The sequence below is a fragment of the Girardinichthys multiradiatus genome, chromosome 7 (genome assembly GCF_021462225.1).
Source record: "Girardinichthys multiradiatus isolate DD_20200921_A chromosome 7, DD_fGirMul_XY1, whole genome shotgun sequence".
Taxonomy (NCBI): Eukaryota; Metazoa; Chordata; class Actinopteri; order Cyprinodontiformes; family Goodeidae; genus Girardinichthys; species Girardinichthys multiradiatus.
In genome coordinates, this window is record NC_061800.1 from 24,888,963 (window position 1) to 24,910,743 (window position 21,781).

The following is a 21,781-nucleotide window of genomic DNA, read 5'->3' on the forward strand; positions in this document are numbered from 1 at the left end:
TATCACAAACGCTTGATGACAGCTTTTGTCACCATAGGTGGCACAACCAAGGTTTATGTTTGGGGGCAATTACTATCTCACATAGGGCCAAGTTGGTTTACATGTTTTTTTTCCTTAATAAATAAAATCCTCCAATGAATTTATTTTGGCAAAGACTTTTTGACAACAATATGTTATGCTTAAAATAACTGACTGGCAGGAGGTGTTGATGAGAGGGGGTAATGACAAATTATTTTAATTTCCTTTATTTGCAATAGAAATAGAGAATTTTTCAAGGTATGACTTGCTTATGTTAACTAAATATGTTTGAATTCAGGGATTCCAATGTAAATGTAGATTTAAGTCAGGATTGTATTTATATACAGATCTTATGCCCTGGTATGGCCTTATGTCTAGCACCGGCCCTGCTAAAGAGACCCCACAAATATACATGGACGCCTCTAGGTAACAACGAATAAAGTTGATGTGAGCCCAGCTCAAAGATTAACAGAATGAGCTTTTTAAAACATTCTTAGTGCCAGCCTCTAAACGGCTTAATAGGGTGATAATGAGTTGAAAATGAAAATTTGCCTCTATTTTCAGAAAACCTAAGAGTTGCCGGCTGCACATCCTTACACACATGTGGAGGTGCAAGTGCACACAGACGCAGAAGTTATTATCCCCTCATCCTTTTGAATTTGCAATTAGGCATGCATGGGCCGTCATCTTATAGAGATAATTCAGGAGAGATGAATACGCTGGCACATGTTCCTGTTTCTATTCATGCTAGATGAAATATTTATTATGAATGGCAGCAAGATATCCGCGCCTACTAATTGGAATAACATATCGCAAGCATCGCACTCTCACCTTAATTGAGTAAAGACATTAATACGATGTGATGTACATTTGCCTGGGCCCAGCCCGCCACAAGGTATTACTCTGGGTTGTTGCCTACAGCGATACAAATATGAGCTGAAAATGAAAGCAACTCCATAACCATTTGGGTGGTGGATGGTCTGATAAACGTGATGGAAATACTCATGCTGTTTATGTCGTCTCTGCCAGTGCTCTTCCCGGCTTTATAGCTAAATCCACACGGGAGCACGAGAGGTGATGGTCAGCTGAATTATCCTCACTGGTGCGGAACATGGGCGTAATACTAAGCAACAGCAACACATGTTGATGCACAAATACACTCAGGCTCGCACATACAACTGTGCTCTGACACGACATGCATTCAAACTCACACAGTGAGGTAATTATGATGTGTAAATAAATGAGAGGCACACAATGTTTTGGATTACTCAAATGCACAGAAAATGAGTGAGAGACGCACACGCAGTCCCGGAACTTATTAACACGCAGTGTCGGCACAGTGGAAGTTGGGTTGCCATCAGGGCAGCAAATGATCACGCAAAAGATGCGCAAGCAGAGGCTGTCATTACAGGCACAATGTGCGTTACCGTGGCAACATCATAGAGGGGCCTCCGTCTTTTAATGTTGTGGTTAGGAACAAACGACATTGCATCCAATCCCCGCGTGAATTAAAGGCACATAGCTAAATAAAGCTCAAGTACCCCCACTGCCACACTTTTACAATCCGCCATTTGTCTGTTCTCTTAGGGGAATTCTGCAGCAACCTGTTTCTGAGGGGAAAGGAGCTGAGTAGGGGGTGCGACTAAGCCGCCAAAGTGTCAACACTCCAAAATCAGAGTAGTTCTCAGTTAGAATTTAATTTTAAAACAATTACCCCCCACAAAAAAGGCAAAAACTATCAAATCTTGATTGTCACACTTCGAGGTGGCAGTAATTGCACAATGGAAATGGTTGTGTGTATTGGCTCACTCCTTTTCTGTCAGATTTAGCACAATCCCATTATCTAGTATCTTTTGCTTCAGCTCAGTTAAATGTGAGTTCAGATCCCCAGACTATTTCATTTTGTAGCAAAATGACCTGAATGACAAAGGTAATTACCTTCGACTCTGAGTCATCCCAGCCAAAGAAAAAACCCTCTGAGATTTCTGACTCAGATTGCAAGTGTGGGTTTCGTTGTCCTTCTTTGAGGACTGTTTACTCCAGATATTCAAGTTGATCTGTTTGTTTATTTGTTTAATCATCAGCCTTTGATCTGCCATCTAAGGATAAGTTGACTTTGGTTTTCACATTGAGTCTTGTGGGCATGAGGAGCAAAGATAAGGTGGATTGTAGTATTTAATTAAGAAGGAAGGAAGCCCTCCTTGTATCTGGGTACGTACAGGCACCACACAGCAATTGACCTTTGTGAGCATGTCAAGACTTTATCTTGCTCCCATCAGCCCCGAGCAGGAGTTGTCAAGACAGTAAGTAGCTGTGCTCTCACACAGCCCTTTTGATCTGCACAAACACAGCATCTTCAAGTTGTGAGATTCATATAATTTATCAGCCATATGATATGATTTTATGCTCATCCTTGTGTAATTCTTAAAATATCTAAATGCTAATTAAGGAAAGGCATTTTCCCTCATGAACAACCAAATTAATTTTTGCAGAGGTGTAAAATGAAAGACATAAAAAACGTTTGAGTTAAATCGAATTAGAGTAAGCATTTTCCTGAGATGTGCTCTAATATGACAGACATAAAAAGAAAAATCTATTCTATACACGTTCCGCATTGTCTGCATTTAAAAACGACATTTACTGGAAATCTGGACATCAATATTTGCAGTGAGCATTCAATCACACAACAACTTCTGGACTTTCTCCATGATTCAGTTATAATTCTGTTATTGTTCTCATTATTCAGTCATAATTGGGTTTAGCGTTTAATGTTTCCATATTTAATGCCTGTGACAGTGATACACAAAGGAAAGCAACAGTAGGGGAGGCTTACAAAATCATTTCCTTAGTCAAGAGTGACCCCTTGAGGTTTGAGGTAAAGTTGCATGTTTTTTTACTTTTTATTTATTTATTTTTATTTTGTTTTTAATTTTTTTTATTGACAGCTATATGATCACCTGTGGTAAAACAGTACATCAGTATTAGTGATAAAAATTGTGGTAAACATTTTAGCATATAAGAGTATATTAATGGCCTATATATTAAATAGGGAAAAAATATACCTTTATACAAAGAAAACTGTCCTAGTCAATGATAAAAGATGTATTCTCAGACCATAGGTTTTAGTTTTAAAAGTTGTTTAAAAGGTTTTTTTTGTACTATTATTTCAAATATTCACAGCAGTATCAAGAACTACACTTAAGATAATCCACTTAATTAGCTTTTGTTTTATTGCTATTACTCAATTTTATTCAGTGCATTAATTTAGAAGTCTCTGAGCAGGCTTCCAATCATGTTACAGGTAATGCAAGTGTTAATTATTTATTAGCACTTTGATAGTTTGTCTTTCATTACACCAGTGGAACACATGGTACTGAACAACATATACTGGTCCTTCTCAAAATATTAGCATATTGTGATAAAGTTCATTATTTTCCATAATGTCATGATGAAAATTTAACATTCATATATTTTAGATTCATTGCACACTAACTGAAATATTTTAGGTCTTTTATTGTCTTAATACAGATGATTTTGGCATACAGCTCATGAAAACCCAAAATTCCTATCTCACAAAATTAGCATATTTCATCCGACCAATAAAAGAAAAGTGTTTTTAATACAAAAAACGTCAACCTTCAAATAATCATGTACAGTTATGCACTCAATACTTGGTCGGGAATCCTTTGGCAGAAATGACTGCTTCAATGTGGCGTGGCATGGAGGCAATCAGCCTGTGGCACTGCTGAGGTCTTATAGAGGCCCAGGATGCTTCGATAGCGGCCTTTAGCTCATCCAGAGTGTTGGGTCTTGAGTCTCTCAACGTTCTCTTCACAATATCCCACAGATTCTCTATGGGGTTCAGGTCAGGAGAGTTGGCAGGCCAATTGAGCACAGTGATACCATGGTCAGTAAACCATTTACCAGTGGTTTTGGCACTGTGAGCAGGTGCCAGGTCGTGCTGAAAAATGAAATCTTCATCTCCATAAAGCTTTTCAGCAGATGGAAGCATGAAGTGCTCCAAAATCTTCTGATAGCTAGCTGCATTGACCCTGCCCTTGATAAAACACAGTGGACCAACACCAGCAGCTGACACGGCACTCCAGACCATCACTGACTGTGGGTACTTGACACTGGACTTCTGGCATTTTGGCATTTCCTTCTCCCCAGTCTTCCTCCAGACTCTGGCACCTTGATTTCTGAATGACATGCAGAATTTGCTTTCATGTGAAAAAAGTACTTTGGACCACTGAGCAACAGTCCAGTGCTGCTTCTCTGTAGCCCAGGTCTGGGGAATGCGGCACCTGTAGCCCATTTCCTGCACACGCCTGTGCACGGTGGCTCTGGATGTTTCTACTCCAGACTCAGTCCACTGCTTCCGCAGGTCCCCCAAGGTCTGGAATCGGCCCTTCTCCACAATCTTCCTCAGGGTCCGGTCACCTCTTCTCATTGTGCAGCGTTTTCTGCCACACTTTTTCCTTCCCACAGACTTCCCACTGAGGTGCCTTGATACAGCACTCTGGGAACAGCCTATTCGTACAGAAATGTCTTTCTGTGTCTTACCCTCTTGCTTGAGGGTGTCAATAGTGGCCTTCTGGACAGCAGTCAGGTCGGCAGTCTTACCCATGATTGGGGTTTTGAGTGATGAACCAGGCTGGGAGTTTTAAAGGCCCCAGGAATCTTTTGCAGGTGTTTAGAGTTAACTTGTTGATTCAGATGATTAGGTTCAAAGCTCGTTTAGAGACCCTTTTAATGATATGCTAATTTTGTGAGATAGGAATTTTGGGTTTTCATGAGCTGTATGCCAAAATCATCTGTATTAAGACAATAAAAGACCTGAAATATTTCAGTTACTGTGCAATGAATCTAAAATATATGAATGTTAAATTTTCATCATGACATTATGGAAAATAATGAACTTTATCACAATATGCTAATATTTTGAGAAGGACCTGTATTTGCACAAATGTTTCTTTAGTGTTTGAACACTGTAGAGAAATGGTTTTTTATTGGGTTTTATTGCTAATTGTATGTTGCCAGTTCATGGAGAACAACAATTAGCAAATCCTGCAACTTGCAACTAGAACATATTCAGCTCTAAGTAGATTTAATTCTCAGATTCGAGGTTAGACATCCAGCACATGTCAAATGCAGCATAAATCTTATATGATGCTTAATATAGACACAGTACAAAAAGTAAGAAAATTTGTGTTTGCTCTATGTTTTTCTTTGCCTCTAATTCCTCAGATTGTGCCAAAATGACCAACACGATATTTACTTATTTGCAACAAATGCTGGCTGAAGAATGGGATGCCATCCAATGGCAGGGTTTGACCAAACTGGTCACATGCATAAGGAGGAGGTGCCAGGCTGTTGCGATTCTGTTTGGTTCTTTCACGCACTACTGAGGATCCCGTTTGTTAAATGAGTAAATTGTTAAATTGATAATATGTCTTGTTTCTCCAAATGTCAATTATATAATCCAGTAAAGACACCTAACAAGAATCAATAGCATAATAAAGTGTTTGGCATTGACAGTGCATTTTTGGCAACCTTTGCATGGGTACATCTCACGTACTCAACTTGGCTCATCAACCCACACCTTTCCATATAAATGTGACATTGCTTAAAGGGAAATAAACAGTGTTTTCAAGGGGATAAGATTTTTTTTTTTCACGAGGCATGTAACAACAAGGAAATAATCAACTAAACTCAACATTTTAACATATAGCTTCTATTCATAGTACACTGATTTTCTTTTTCAACTAATTGAAAAAATGTAAAGTCAATTAGTCATCAAAACGTATTTAACATAGTTGCTTATGTTGGACCACTTGTTTGCTGAATATTGGACCATTTGCACGTTGCTGGACGCTACTGTGCCTCTCCAACGTCATCGGCCATTTTGTATCCAGGACAGTCCATTCCTACAAATCCCATCGGACACAACGACTGATATGACGGAGCATGCCAAATCTGATGTCACAAGACGCCCATTTTGAGGGCTCGCCTTCAACTGGAGACCGTGACACGGCTACCAACATCTGAAGCATCATCTGGAGAAGAGTCCCGAGTGGATTTCATTTATTCTCCTTCGTTGGCCAACGAAAAATTCATAACTGAGGTTTCTGGAATAAGAAGGCCAGAAATCTCACTTTGCCGATCGAAGACGTGAGCTTAACACGTAACCAAAAAAACCCACGGAGTTTCAAGGAGACGAATCGCCACCTTGTTTTGTGTTCTAGTCAACTGCTGATGGTCAGCTCATATTTTTCACTTTCGCCAAGGAGGCCAGAGGACGAAGATTGACCGCTTCTCCTGAAGTTAACTGTGGACGCACACTAACTTCCAACTTTCCCCTTCCTCTCTCTCAACTCTGCTCAGAAGGAAGACTTCAACAAAGTAAAACACATTCTTTTATTATAATTTTTTTATTATTTCTTTATTAGGAATAGCCGGGCTGGGTAGAGGAGATTTTTAATGCGATTAGAGTCGCCATTTAGGGTCTAATATGTTTGGAATTGTATATACATGCCATTGTCTTGAAACTCACTGGTACTTTCGGAGACCACCGTGTCTCGCAAGTGTGTCTTTACCGTGCAAACACCTGTGCGCAGGTGCGCTGTGTAACTGGACTGTTATAATAACCTCATGGTGAAATTCACCATTTTCTTTGTCTTCAACCTTACTGCTTGCTAGCTTGCCGCCAAAAGTTTTATAACCCTTTGTCTGCTCACCTCGCCCAGCGTTGGGGGATGTTTTATGACTGAGTATCACTGAGTTACAGTTTGAGCTGCGCCCCAATCTCCACTCACCACCACACCCCTTTGTCATATTATAATTTTTGCCATAACTGCTGGTTTGATCCCATACTGCTGTTTTGCTTTATTTTGTTTAGTTAGATATTTTACTCCTTTTGTGTAGAACTTTGCATGTTTGAGTAGGTGAAGATTATTAAATCGGAAGAGCAAGTGTTTCAGGACTGTGATTTAATAAATGTTCACATAGATAAACAGAAGGCGTTTTGTGTTTATTTTGTGCAAGAGTGATTCGTCACTCAAGATAAGGTTGAAGTTCCACACGTTTCGGCAGAAACGGTCGATTAAACAGTGACATCTCTGATAATAGTTATCAATTATTACTGAGTATTTAACGGTTGTAATTATCAAAGGCGTTGAGCCACAATTACAACACCAGAAGACATCTCTGATCTCAATTCATAATGAGGATTTTTTTGTCAAATTATAATTTTTAATTATAATTATTGATAAAGATTAATTAATCAATAATTATAATTCCAACACTTAATTTCTTTCATGGGTTATTCTGAGATACATGAAAGATGTAATTATGGAGAGATAAATTAAATTAATTTATCACAGCATACAGTTTTTAAAGTTTGTGTTTCACTGCTTTATAGTTTCAGTACCTGTCATATTTTCTCAATTTCATCAAGCGGTGCTGTCACAGTTCTTAAAAGAAGAGGAGATTTAAACACACTCAAATCGTTGTCCACAATGTTGTGTCTTGTTTGGTTTCCATGTCACTGCGTATGCTGCACATGGACCACCAGGTGTCACCAGGTGTCTTCATTACTCACTAAGCAATTGTCAGGACAGTTACAGCTTGTTGCAGATTGAGAGTTTTACATGTTTAGTGTTGCATAAAGTACATAGAACTACATGTGTAACACACCTAACAAACCAAACAACTGTTTACATCCCTGCTGTTCCTTACACAGTTTATATATATATATGACTGACTGACTGACTATAAAATGACTGACTATATATAGTCAGTCATTTTCTACCGCTTATTCCATAGTGGGTGACAGGGAAGTTGGTGCCTATCTCCAGCAGTCTATGGGCGAGAGGCAGGATACACCCTGGACAGGTCACCAGTCCATCGTAGGGCAACACACAAGCAACCATGCACACACTCATTCATACACCTAAGGGCAATTTAGAGAGACCAATTAACCTAAGAGGCATGTCTTTGCACTGTGAGAGGAAGCCGGAATACCCGGTGAGAACCCAAACATGCACAGGGAGAGCATGCAAACTCCATGCAGAAAGACCCCCGGCTGGGATTTGAACCCAGGACCTTCTTGCTGCAAGGCAACCATGCTATTAACTGCGGCACCGTGCAGCCCTATATGTATGTATGCATGTATGTATGTATGCATGTATGTATGTATGTATATATATATATATATATATATATATATATATATTCTTGTACATTGCCTGTTTTAAATGAAGCATCATTTTTACAAGTTCACTTTATCTTTATACAACTAGATGTTAGGATGTATGCCATCTGTTTTTTACAATGGTCCAATCTTTTTACCTTGTGTTTTGTTTATATTTGTGTGCTGTTCAACTGTACAGTTTATATTTCTGTTTTTGGTTGCATTGTTAATTTATAATGTGTATATCTGTGTGCTTTCATTGGCCTACCTCCTTGCTGCTAATAATAAAAATTGTCTCCACTGAGCAGGAAATAAAGGATTAGTCTTTTCTATTCCATATAGAAAAACTAAAGTACAAAAGCAACTGTATTCAGAAAAAAATGCATACCCAGGAAAACAAATAAGTACAACATACCTTTACATGCTGAAGCAACAAAGCAGCACAAGGAGCCAGTTGGAATTCGTGAAGCCCTGCTTTTAGTCAAATAGAGTGAGCCCACGTGCTCGGGATGATAACAGTTCCCTACTAAATCCAGGGTGCTATAGGGACTTCAGAGGAGATCCTAGAGGCCATCACAGATAAGAGTAAAAGCTGCTAGAGTCATGATGGGTAGAATTATGATAGGTCAGCCTGAAAAGATGAAAAATGTTTATGTGGTTGGAAACCAGGGGTGAATTAGGGTAAAAAAGCTGGCTTGGTTTTACTAAAATTAAAAGTCCAACTAGATAAATTTTAATTATATTTTGGGTATGTATTGTTTATATTAACAAATATTTAAGGGGTAGAAAGTGAGTGAAAATAGGCTATGTCTTAAATTTGAACAGACTGAGTAGGTGGTGCTACCGTCACTGCATTTTTATAAATGGCTTATAAATGCTGACTGCCAAACCAAGATCTGCCTTCAGGACTGAGGGGTCTATATGGAGGTTGTGAGATGTCATCTATGATAGCTGACAATTTGCCAACATATTTTCTTCTTCACCTCCCCAAGGGAGGCCTGGGTCTCTTTCAGAGGCTTTAGTTCAGACAGCCTGCTGCAAGTCCTTGCATCCTCAAATGATTTTCATGCCCTGTCTGTTATTGGCCCTGTCACTTAGTTTGGCCTCAGTTCATTATCTAATGATCATGCAAAGTGTCAGTCCGTCTGCAGCACTCTTCCTTTAAGGCCCGCATATTCTTGTCACTGGTTTTGAGGTGGCCTTTTCAAGTCTCATGTGAGGAGCTTCTTGACAAAAGAGTAAAACTCTTCCGCTGAGCTGAGCAACCAGCTAATTTGTCCCTACAATGACAAACTAAATTGTCTCCGAGGTGGGCTGGTGTTTAATCTGTCAAGTCTCCTTTCAGTGCAGTAGAGCACTGACATGTCCCTCGTTATTTAAAAAAAAACATTGTTGAAATTTTTAAATAATAGATGAGTTTTGATAGATTTTTAAAAAAGCCTTTTTATGTTCTTTTTTGCACTCCTGGATCATTGCTGCATATTAAACACTCTAACAGCCTGTACAGAGCATTATTATGGTGATGTACATGCAGGTTCTCAGTATTAAGCACTGAATAATGTAAATTAATTATTAGCCATTGATTATTCCAGTCAAATTACACTAGGAAAGGTGGGTGTTATCTTATTAATTCAGTTCAATAGGCCAAAATGAAAAATAAATTAATTACATACAGTTGATATACAGTATTTCAAGCATTTTTGTTATGTTAATTTTAAGAATCCAAGTTTATAGCTAATGAAAATTTAAAATTCAGTTTGTCAGACAATGTGAATATTACAAAAAACACATAAAACAGGATTTTTCATACAGAAATGTAGTGCTGCACAACAGTGGGAAAGACTGCTAGCTTTATAGTTATCCAGCAGACAGTCATTGAGCCACAAAAGGTAACTCTTAAATAAATTAGCCATTCACAAAGTACTGTATCCGAACATAATGTCATGATCCACGGGTGTTTCGGGGGGTTTTTTTGCGTTTGTTTTCTGATCATGTTCGGGTTTATTATTGTCAGTGAGGTCTTGCCATATACAGTTTATTTCCATGTGTTTTTCATTATTGCTGTTATGTCTTACCATATATTAACTTCTTTGTGTTTAGGTTTCTTACTTATTTCTTGTGTTTTCCCTTGTGTTTGACGTTTTGTATCACATTACAGCAGTGGAACACATATTGAACAGCATCTATTTGCAATCATGTTCTTTCGTTTGTTATTGTGAGGCTTTTTCTCTTTAATTTGTAGATGATTTTGTCTCTAGATCAGGTCCCTCTGTGTTATATGTTATATAGTCTCCTTCCTTCAGTCTCCCTGTTTGCTGTCCTCCACAACTGATTTTACTCACCTTGTCCCAAAATAATTCTCCACCCTTTCCTCAGTATTAAAGCTACTTGATATTTCATTGTTCCCCGCTGGTTCCTTCTGTTGTATTCTGCCTGGTTCCATGTCCTGTTCAAGTGATTTTTTTTATAATCAAAACCTTCAAATCACCATACTGTTCCTGAAGTTTTGTCTGCATTTTGGCCCTGCTACAAACTCACAACTCATAAAAGTTAAGGGAAGGTTAAGTGGAAGGAAAGCGACTGCAAGGGAAAGCATGAAATGCTGTAAAATGTCTTGGTGGATGCCAAGTGTTTGTTTTAGTTAATTTTGATGGTTATGGCTTACTACTAATGAAACTTGAAAATTAATTTTCTCAGAAATTTAGAATATTACATAAGACCAAAACTAAAAAATCAACTGCAAAAACTTTATGCTGTGGCCCACACAATCATGGGAAAAACTGCTGACTTGACACCTGTCCAGCAAACAATCACTGATACCGTCCACAAGGAGTGTAGTCCACAAAAAGACACTGTAAAAACTGACAGCCTCCTCAGGTTAAATGCATTTAATTTATTTCATGAACTCTATGTTATAAAGAGTTTTTTACACAGAACACAGGTTTATGTTTTCCATTGTTTATCTTTTAGCTGTAAATTGTCCTGACTGTTCTTAAACCCGTCAGCGTTGAGACCCAGGCAAATCTGAAAGTTCACTCATAGTTTAAAGGCAGCTTTTGAACTTTCGTTTGTAAATTAAAAGGCATAACAGGTATTACAGTAAAAGAGAAGAAGCTAAATGAGCTGGCTGTTTGCAGAATGTTTTATTCAAGCATATTCATAGTAAGTTTAGCGGAAGGAAACAGTGTATTAGAAGAAGGTGCACAACCAGTATGAATAACTGCAGCCATGTGATGTTGTTAAGCAAAGCCCAATTTAGAGTTTGGTGAAGATTCACAAGGCGTGGGCTGTTGATGGAGTCAGTCCCTAAAGAGTAATCACAACACAGATTAACCCCGGATGTAGGCTTAATCTGTCACAGTCCTTGTGTTAGGACTCTACTGAACCAGAGACAGAGTCTTCCAAGGCAAAGCACAAAAAACTGGAATGTTTCTCAAAGTCCTCTTTTCAGATGAAAATAAATCCAAACTTTAATTTGGAAAGCAACGTTCAAGAATCTAAAGAAGAATGGAGAGGTACATAATCTAAGTTGCTTGAATCCGATGTGAAGGTCCAGTGTGAGGTCCAATGTAAAGTGAAATTAACAGAAAATTTTAGACCACTTTATGCTTTCCTCTGTTGACCATCTTTATGTAAACATGTTATGATTCTGGCACGTCTGCTCTACCCTGTCTCCCTGGCTGCAATCAGCAGATTAGATGCACCTGGTGGCTGCTGCTGTGCAGTGCAATCTGTGGCATGCCATACACCTGTGTCTTCCCTGAAATATACTGACTCTGACAAGCAGACGGTGCCAGATTTTTGAAAGTCATTGTGTGAGTAGATATCCAGTGTTCCTTCCTGTCTGATCATTGTTTCTTGACCTTGCCTTGCCTTTTGGATTTATGCCTCTGCCTGCTCCCTGTCGGACTATTTGGATTTTGGTTGTCGACCTTGTTTCCTGCATCTGGTTTATGCCTCTGCTTGCCCCTTGCCTGACGCCTCTTGTTCCGATCGTTGATCCTGTTTCTGTCCTTGGATTATTGAGCCAGCCTAGCCCTCAGATTATTCAGCCTGGAGTCACTTCTTACCTGTGCTGTGGAGATCACCGCCTGCCGCCCACTGAGGTTTCCCCTCTGGGTTTCAAGTTCCACTCAAGACAAAAGCAGGTTAGTGACTTTTCTGATCCCTGCAAAATCTGGAGAGACTACAAGTCACTAATCCCTCTTTCTGCCTCAGTGATTCCTGGAAGCTGGAAGGAGTGTTACCTGTGTGACATTTTCCTGTGGGTGAATAAACCTTTTAAACTTTCAGTACTGTGTCTGGCTGAATCTTGGGTCCGCCTTTTTCTGATTCATAGCAGACAAATCTGGCCAAAAAAGGAACCATCGCCAGCACAACAGTGGCGTACCCACGTTGATGAGACCCTTTCCTGGTTGGGTTCCGGCATGGAGGAAATAATTTCCACATTACGTTCTGGCAATCTTGTTTTCGAGCCACCACCGTCACAGAAACCACGCCCAGGTAACACGGACAACAGCAGAGGTAAAGGAGCCACGCCTCTCTCCGCCTGAGATGTTCAGGGGAGACTCAGACCAATGTCAAGCTTTTCTAACTCAGTGTGAAATTCATTTTGAGCTTCAGCCATCATCCTTTCCCACTGAACGTTCCAAGGTGGCGTTTGTTATATCTCTGCTGGCAGGAAATGCAAAACAGTGGGCAACTGCTGAATGGCATAACAGGTCTGCATCTTGTGATCTTTATGAAACTTTTTCCAAGGAACTCATTCGAGTTTTTGACCTGGTCATTCCAAGTCGTGAGGCCACAAGAGGATTATTGTCCCTCAAACAGGGTGATCAGCCTGTCTCGTCCAATATAATTGACTTTCATTTGTTGGCTGCAGAGAGCCGTTGGAATGAGGCAGCACAAATAGATGCATTCATGAAAGGATTAAACGAAGACATCAAGGATGAGCTAGCGACCCGTGATTATCTTTCTTCCCTAAAATAACTCGAGGATTTGGCTGCTCGCATTGATATTCGGCTGGCAGAGAGAAGGAAGGAAAAGCGCCATGAGAAGGGTCACTCATCATTAACTCAGGTTTCTGCACACCGGTATGAGAGAAGGAGTCGGTCACCTCTCACTGAGGAAAATGATAAATGTGAGCCCATGCAATTGGGCAGAATCAAGATTACCCCTGAGGAGAAAGATCGTCGGAGAAGATTCAAGCTCTGTTTTTATTGTGGAGAGAAGGGACATTTAGCACTCAGGTGTCCATTAAAAGAACTGGCTCAGCACAGGAAGGGAGGTCTCTACTGAGCCGAAGTCACCTAACTGCTTCCTCCTTCTTGTTTTCTGCCCATTTTCAAACCTCTTCTTTGTCTCTCCCGGGGGCCGTGTTTATTGATTCAGGAGCAGATATTGAATTCATGGACGAAACATTTGCAAATAAGAACGGCATAAAACTTATTCCGTCAGCTGACACAAGAAACGTGCTAGCTTTGGATGGTCACAGCATGAACAATTCACATCTCAGGACGGAGGAGATTTCCTTAACAGTTGGAGGTAATCATCAAGAAAAAGTAACTTTTATGATCATTAATTAACCTGAGCTTCCTGTAGTCCTAGGGGCCTCCTGGTTGCAGAAAAACAACCCTCACATCGACTGGAAGAAAAGAGAAGTTTTGGGTTGGTCTGAGTCATGTTCCGCTGACTGTCTTTTATCTGCTGCTACGGAGGTCAGTGTGGAGAATGAGGTTGAGGAGACCTCTCCGGATTTATCCAAGGTACCGCAAGAATACCATGATTTAAAGGAGGTTTTTAATAAAATCAAGGCCACAGCTCTGCCACCCCATAGACCTTATGATTGTGCTATTGATTTGCTTCCTGGCACATCACCCCCTAAAGGCAGAACCTATTCATTGTCTGGTCATGTTGATGAGGCATTAAAGGCAGGGCACATTCAACCCTCTTCCTCTCCTGCAGGTACTGGTTTCTTTTTTTGTTGGGAAAAAGGATGGTTCGTTGAGACCATGCATTGATTATAGAGGCCTTAATGAGATAACAGTTAAAAATAGATATCCCTTACCACTCATGAACACAGCTTTTGATCAGATCCAGGGAGTCAAGATATTTTCTAAGCTGGATCTAAGGAATGCATATCCTTTGGTCCGAATCAGAGAAAGAGATGAGTGGAAAATGGCTTTCAACACATCTACGGGCCATTATGAATACAAGGTCATGCCATTTGGACTTACTAACGCTCCCGCAGTTTTTCAGTCATTGGTCAATGACGTTCTAAGAGACATGGTGGGTCAATTCGTATTTGTTTATCTTGATGACATACTGATTTATTCTCAAGATCTGGAAACCCACAGAAAACATGTCAGAGCTGTTCTCCTGCATCTTCTCCAAAACCAGTTGTTTGTCAAGGCAGAAAAATGTGAGTTTCACATCACTACCACTTCTGTTTTAGGCTTCATCATTTCCCCAGATCAAGTGCTTGTCGATCCCTCCAAGGTTAAGGCCGTATTGGAATGGCCTGTTCCAACTGATCGCAAGCAGCTTCAAAGATTTCTGGGCTTCGCAAACTTCTATAGGAGGTTTATTAGAAATTACAGCCTGGTTGCTACTCCCCTAAACGCTCTTACCTCTTCCAAGGTGAAATTTGCGTGGAATAAGGATGCAGAGAAGGCCTTCAATAGGTTAAAGGAACTCTTCACGTCAGCTCCAGTGTTACGGTCTCCTGACCCAGAGAGACAGTTTATCGTGGAGGTGGATGCCTCAAGCACTGGGGTCGGAGCTGTAGTAAGCCAAAGAGGTGAGGATGATCGTGTTCACCCATGTGCCTTCTTTTCAAGGACTCTGTCACAGGCTGAGCGGAATTACGATGTGGGAGACAGAGAGTTATTGGCTGTCAAGTTGGCGTTGACAGAGTGGAGACATTGGCTGGAAGGGACTAAGGAGCCATTTATGGTGTGGACTGACCATAAGAACTTGGAGTACCTGAAATCAGCAAAATGGCTAAACCCCAGACAGGCTAGGTGGGCTTTGTTGTTTGGTCGTTTTAATTTCTCCCTATCTTACAGGCCAGGGAGTAAAAATGGCAAACCTGATGCCCTATCCCGGATTCAAGAGCCCGAAGAATCTCAGTCTGCGGGTGAAGAGGAGTTTATCCTTCCTGAAACCGTCAGGTTGTCTGTATCCCGAGTTGAGGTGGAAAGAGAGGTCCAGGAGGCCATTAGGGATCTGCCTATCCCACCATCATGTCCACCGGACCGCTGTTTTGTCCCTGAACGCCTTGTGCCAAAGGTACTGGAGTCTTGTCATTGCTCTCATTTAGTTTATCATCCAGGAATCAGCAGAACCATTCAGACAGTTCGAACTCAGTTTTGGTGGCCATTGCTGGTCAAGGATGTCAAAGACTTTTTTGCTGAATGCACTCAATGTTGTCGAGCCAAGCCTTCTCGTCGTCCCCCTGCGGGGTTGTTGCACCCTTTGCCAATTCCCCCTCGCCCATGGTCACATATTGCGATGGATTTTGTGACAGGTCTACCGGTTTCTAATGGTCACTCTGTAATACTAACCATAATTGACAGATTTTCAAAGATGGTTCATCTGGTGCCGTTGGAGAAGCTTCCATCTGCTAAGGAGATGGGTGAGATATTGACCCGAGAAGTTTTCAGGCTCCATGGAATCCCAAATGATATTTTTTCTGATAGAGGACCCCAATTTGTGTCACGTTTCTGGAAGGAGTTTTATTCTTTGTTGGGAATTTCTGTTAGTCTTTCCTCAGGGTGTCATCCTCAGTCTGATAGCCAAACCGAGAGAGCCAACCAAGAAGCTGAAACCAAACTTCGTATCTTATGTGAGTCTGACCTGACCAAGTGGTCACAAAATTTGCCCTGGGTTGAATACGCCATGAACTCTATGCAATCAAGTGCCACTGGTTTTTCCATTTTTCATGTTGTGTTTGGTTTCCAGCCACCCATGTTTTTATTTCAGGAGAGAGAAGCTAATGTTCCGTCCGCCCAAGCGGCTGCCCTAAGGTGCCAAAGAATATGGAGAAAGGCCAGGAGATTGATGATCAGAATGTCACTGGTTCAGTCAAGAACGGCCAACCGGAGACAGATCCCTGCCCCTAAGTATTAGGTGGGGCAGAAAGTTTGGCTCTCCGCCAAGGACCTCCCATTAAGGGTAGAATCCCAGAAATTGGCACCCGGATTTGTTGGACCTTTCCCAATCTCCAAGATCATCAACCCTGTCGCTGTACGACTGAGATTACCCAACTCCATGAGGATTTACGTTCCACGTTTCTCAGGTCAAGCCCTTCGTGGAGCCCCGACTTGGGGTTAGTGACTTTTCTGATCCCTGCAAAATCTGGAGAGACTACAAGTCACTAATCCCTCTTTCTGCCTCAGTGATTCCTGGAAGCTGTGAGGAGTGTTACCAGTGTGATGTTTTCCTGTGGCTGAATAAACCTTTTAAACTTTCAATACTGTGTCTGGCTGAATCTTGGGTCTGCCTTTTTCTGATTCATAGCAAAACACCCATTAAAAAATTATTATTCATTTATTTTAATAACTCAATTCACTAAGTGAAACACATATATAGATTAATTACATTTAGACTTATATTTTCAAGCCTTTATTTATGTTACTTACCATGATTTTCTGCCTATAGCTAATGAAGACATGACATTTAAGATTAGAATATTACGCCAGACCAAAAAATCAAATAATGCAGAAATGTGGACTTAATGGACATATATTTAATACCTACTTAAAGGTTGTTGTATATTTGTTATATATGCTTTTAATTTTTGATATACTGAACATGACTGTAGATGCTGATTTTTCCAACAGGACTTGGCACCTGCCCACACTGCCAAAAGAAACATTACTTGCTTCAAAGAGCATCATATCACTGTGCTTGATTGACCAAAAAACTCAGCTGACCTAATCAGAACTGAGAGTTCATGTGGTATTGTCAAGAGGAAGATGAGAGACACCGGACCCAACAACATAAGCAAGCTGAAGCCTGCTATTAAAGCAACCTGGGCCTTCTTAACACTTCAGCAGAGCCACAGACTGATCCTCTCCATTCAATGCCACAATTATGCAGTAATTCATACAAAAGCAGCCACAAATGAGTGCATATACTGTACAGCATTTGGAGATACAGTACTTCTCACTAGAATTACGTTTCTGTAATAGGAAGAAAATGCAGATGATTTTTATTGCTCTTATTTAATATTCTAATCGTCTGCGAAACTGAAGTTGGGTTCCCATTTGCTGTCATCCAGCAAGGTTAGCGGTTTGAAATAATTCACTGTGTGCGCAGTGAATTAATATATTATACAAGTTATAATTTTTCCTAAAATGAATTATTTCCTAAAATTTGAGTTTCACCCTAATTTAAACAGATGTACTTGTACTTGCATTACAGGCTTTAAAAAGCTCTCGGTTTTATGATTGTTTTTTTATGTCACATTAGAACTGATAGAAAAAAAGGCCAGTTAGAGCCCTCCTGGTAGACAGTGGCAGAGCATTTTATTGGGATGCGTATGCTGCAGCTGGACAGAGATGACAGACTGCAATGTGCCATCTACATAGAGCATAAATCAGAAGAGCAACCCATCATCCACTGTGGCATGGCTCCAATTCCATTTGTGTATGTCTGACCTTGGAACACATAATTGTTAGTCATCATCATTTTCTCTCACACACGTCCTATATGTGTGCATGTGTGCATGTTTTGTCTGTGTTGGTGCAGCACACTGCTTTCTGCTCCCAGTTGGTGAAGATTATGTTCAGTGTCATGGAAGACTTGGAGAGATATTAAATGAAGTTCATATCATGCATTGTCTCCTGCTACACATTGTGACCAGTGATGAAAATGTATTGTAATACTTTAAGAGAAGCAAATATAAGCAGGAACAAAACTGAAATGCAAATATGCAAAGTCAAATTTGGTAAAAAATGAATAAATCTTGTTCCAGAGACTTTTGAGCGCAATGAGATTAAATCAAATTGTATCATACTGCAAAAAACATAAATGCAAATTTATGAAGAAACAGTGGTATAATGATTGGGTTTAGATAGCAATGAAGGCCAACACTGAGAAAGAAAACCTCTGAAGGCAGAGGAAACAGAAGCAAAAATGAATTGCGTGCACACTGAATGCCGTCGACATACTCTTTAGCATGAGCCACAGGCTGTGTCCCTGATGAGCCTGCTCTCATCCCATGTGAGCAAGAGCCAAGTGGAGAGTATGATGGATACAGCTCTATGAGGACACAGCAGTATGCAATGATACTTGACATGTTTCTGCCTCAGTGCCAACCCATCCGGATAAAAAGGGGCATGACAGGTAGTGTTTTTTTGTGTCTTTCTTTAGCTTTTGCTGTATCACTGAACTAACACAACATTTAGTATGCATCATGTGCCTCCAGTTCAGATCAGATGCATTTAAATAATTAACTATGATTATGCCTGAAAGCCCATTCCATAACTGTTTGGTTTTCATTAGGACCAGCTGATGAAACATGCACACAGGGTGGACAATGAGTTACACTCTATGACTCACAGTTTACCATTCAGAATAAACAAACACACTGTTGCACCTTTTAATAGCAAGGCTTTTAATTATTATAATCTTCTGTTTAGCAAATATGGATTAATCCATATAGTAAAAGCATTTGTTGCTGTTGAATTCTACTTGTGTCACAAGAAACAACAAAAAAGCTGCCTGTTTTGTATTGGTTGAACTGCATTATGTCGGATACTTCCTACAGTCCTAAAACAAGCATATTAATAGGTCTGTAAATTGCCCTCTATTAGTGCGTGTGTAGATGGTAGACTGTCCTCTGCATTGTCCTGTGAGGAACCCGGAGACCTGTCCAGTTTGTACAAGCCCAGTTACAATGTAGTTGAGACATTCTGTAAATTGTAAATAAAAACTGAATACAATGATGTGCGAATGCTATTCAAACCATATGCAATGGAATACACTACAAGGACAAGATATTTAATGTTCAAACTAATAAACATCATAGGATTTTTGTTAACATTTTGAATTTGATCCTTGCAACACGTTTAAAAAAAAACCTGGGACAGGGCACTTTTGCCAGTGTGTTGCATCACCTTTCCTTTTAACAAGACTCAATAAGCGTTTGGGAACTGAGGAGACTAATTATTGAAGCTTTGTAGGTAGAATTCTTTCCCATTCTTGCTTGATGAACAACTTCAGTTGCTCAACAGTCAGGGGTCTCTGTTGTCATATTTTACCCTTCATAATACACCACACCTTTTCAGTGGGAGACAGGTCAGTCTAGTCCCTGTACTCTTCTACTACGAGGCCACGCTGTTGTAACAAGTGTAGAATGTGGCTCTGCATTGTCTTGCTGAAATAAGTATCGACGTCCCTGAAAATTTAGCTTGTTGCTCCAAACCTGTATGTACCTTTCAGTATTAATGGTGCCTTCACAGATGCCCAAGGAACCCATGCCATGGGCACTAACACAACCCCATACCATCACAGATGCTGGCTTTAGAGCTTTAAGCTGATAGCAATTCAGACAGTCTTTTTCTCTTTGACCCGGAGGACACGCCGTCCATGATTTCCAAAAACAATTTCAAATGTGGACTCATCAGACCACAGAACACTTTTCCACTTTGAATCAGTCCATCTCAGATGAGCTCGGGACCAGAGAAGCCGGTGGCGATTCTGGATGTTGTTTATATGGCTTTCGCTTTGCATGGAAGAGTTTTAACTTGCACTTGTAGATGTAGCGACGAACTCTGTTAACTGACAATGGTTTTCTTAAGTGTTCCTGAGCCTACGTGCTAATATCCATAACAGAATGATGTTGGTTTTTAATGCAGTGCTTCCTGAGAGATCGAAGGTCACAGTCATTCAATGTTTGTTTTCAGCCATGCTGCTCACATTCAGAGATTTTTTCCAGATTCTCTGAATCTTTTGATGATATTATGGACTGTAAATGATGAAATCCCTAAATTCCTAGCAACAAAATAATGATCCCCACCTCATCCTTGCTTGTAAATGATTGAGCCTTTCAGGGATGTTCCTTTTATACCTAATCATGACACTCAACTGTTTTCAGTTAACCTGTAATGTTCCAAGCAGGTGGTTTTGAGCATTCCTCAACTTTCCCATTTTTTGTTGCCTCTGTACCACCTTTTTTGCAAGTATCAAGAAGGGCTGAATCTTCAGCCAGCCTTGCTCTGCTTAGAAAGCCTGCTCTGTGGAGTGGGACTTCTTTTTTATATCAGGACAACATGTGGAAAATCATATGCAAATAAAGACAATATGTGAAGGAAAGTAGGAGGGCAGATGCTCCAAAGAAAATAAGAGTAGTGGTACATGCAATGAGCACAAAGTGACAGAAAAACATAGAACTAGATTTAAATGTAAGCATCTGGGAGAAAGGGAGGAAATTAGCAAAAACTGAAAAAGCACCTGGCTTTGAATAAATGATATTGCAGACTGCAAAACTGAGAGCAGACTTCGAAAAATGGAAATATCAGTCAGAGCAGGGTCAACAGTAAACCTGCGCAGACATCCCAGGGTCTTCATTCAGTTGTTCAATTAAAGGTTTGTTGAACAATAGTAACCATGACTTTATTTGCAATGTCATGAAAGGCATAAAAACTTCTTCATTACTATTTCTATTGTTATTTTTATTAATGATGCTCTTTAACATATCCATTTAATATAGCTTTCAATGCAACTCAAGTAATTATTATTTTTATCCATATTTCACTTTTACTTTGGTTGGTTGTGGCTCAGTGTGAAGTGTAGTCATCACACACATATGAATGCCTCCTTGGGCAAGACACTTAAACCCCAGGTTGTGTGCTGATCTTCACAATGGAGTGTGAGCGTGTGAGTCAGTACAAAAACGCAACATAAGTGCAATCCATTTCCATTTTATTTTTATTTTATTTTCACTTGGTGAAATAAAAGAAAAAGCAACAACTGTGTGACATTTGACGGTAAGAAAAGTGTTTATAAACAAAATCTGATTAATTGATATAGTTGATTCAAACTACATAAGCCTTTGTTATTATATTTTATAACGTAATAATAGTAATAACAACAATAATAATAATAATTTGAATTATTATTATTATTACATGAATAATAATATTAATAGCTCTGACTGGTATATGTTAAAAGTTACTAGAGTTTCTTGTATCAGTTTTATATCTGTTTTGGATAAGTCCAAATCCCCAAGCTCGGGAAAGGAAGAGTCAGAGTGATGGTGGAAAAGATGTAATCAATTCATGCCAGGTAAAAAGACAGACAGTGACACCGTTATTCTTTTTTTCAGGGTGCATCGCTATCTCCCCCCTGCAGGCATTTCCAGGACTGGCAGATTATATGAAGATCCAGTTCAACTTGGCGTTGGCTGGGCTTTTATTGTTGTTTTTGTTTTCTGCATAAATAACAACAATGCACTATTTCCGACGATAAAAGCACGCCTCAGACATTAAATCGTAAATATAATTGATTGACGTCTTACTATAGATTAACGTCTTTTAGGGGGGTTAAGGAAGGGTATGAGGGTGG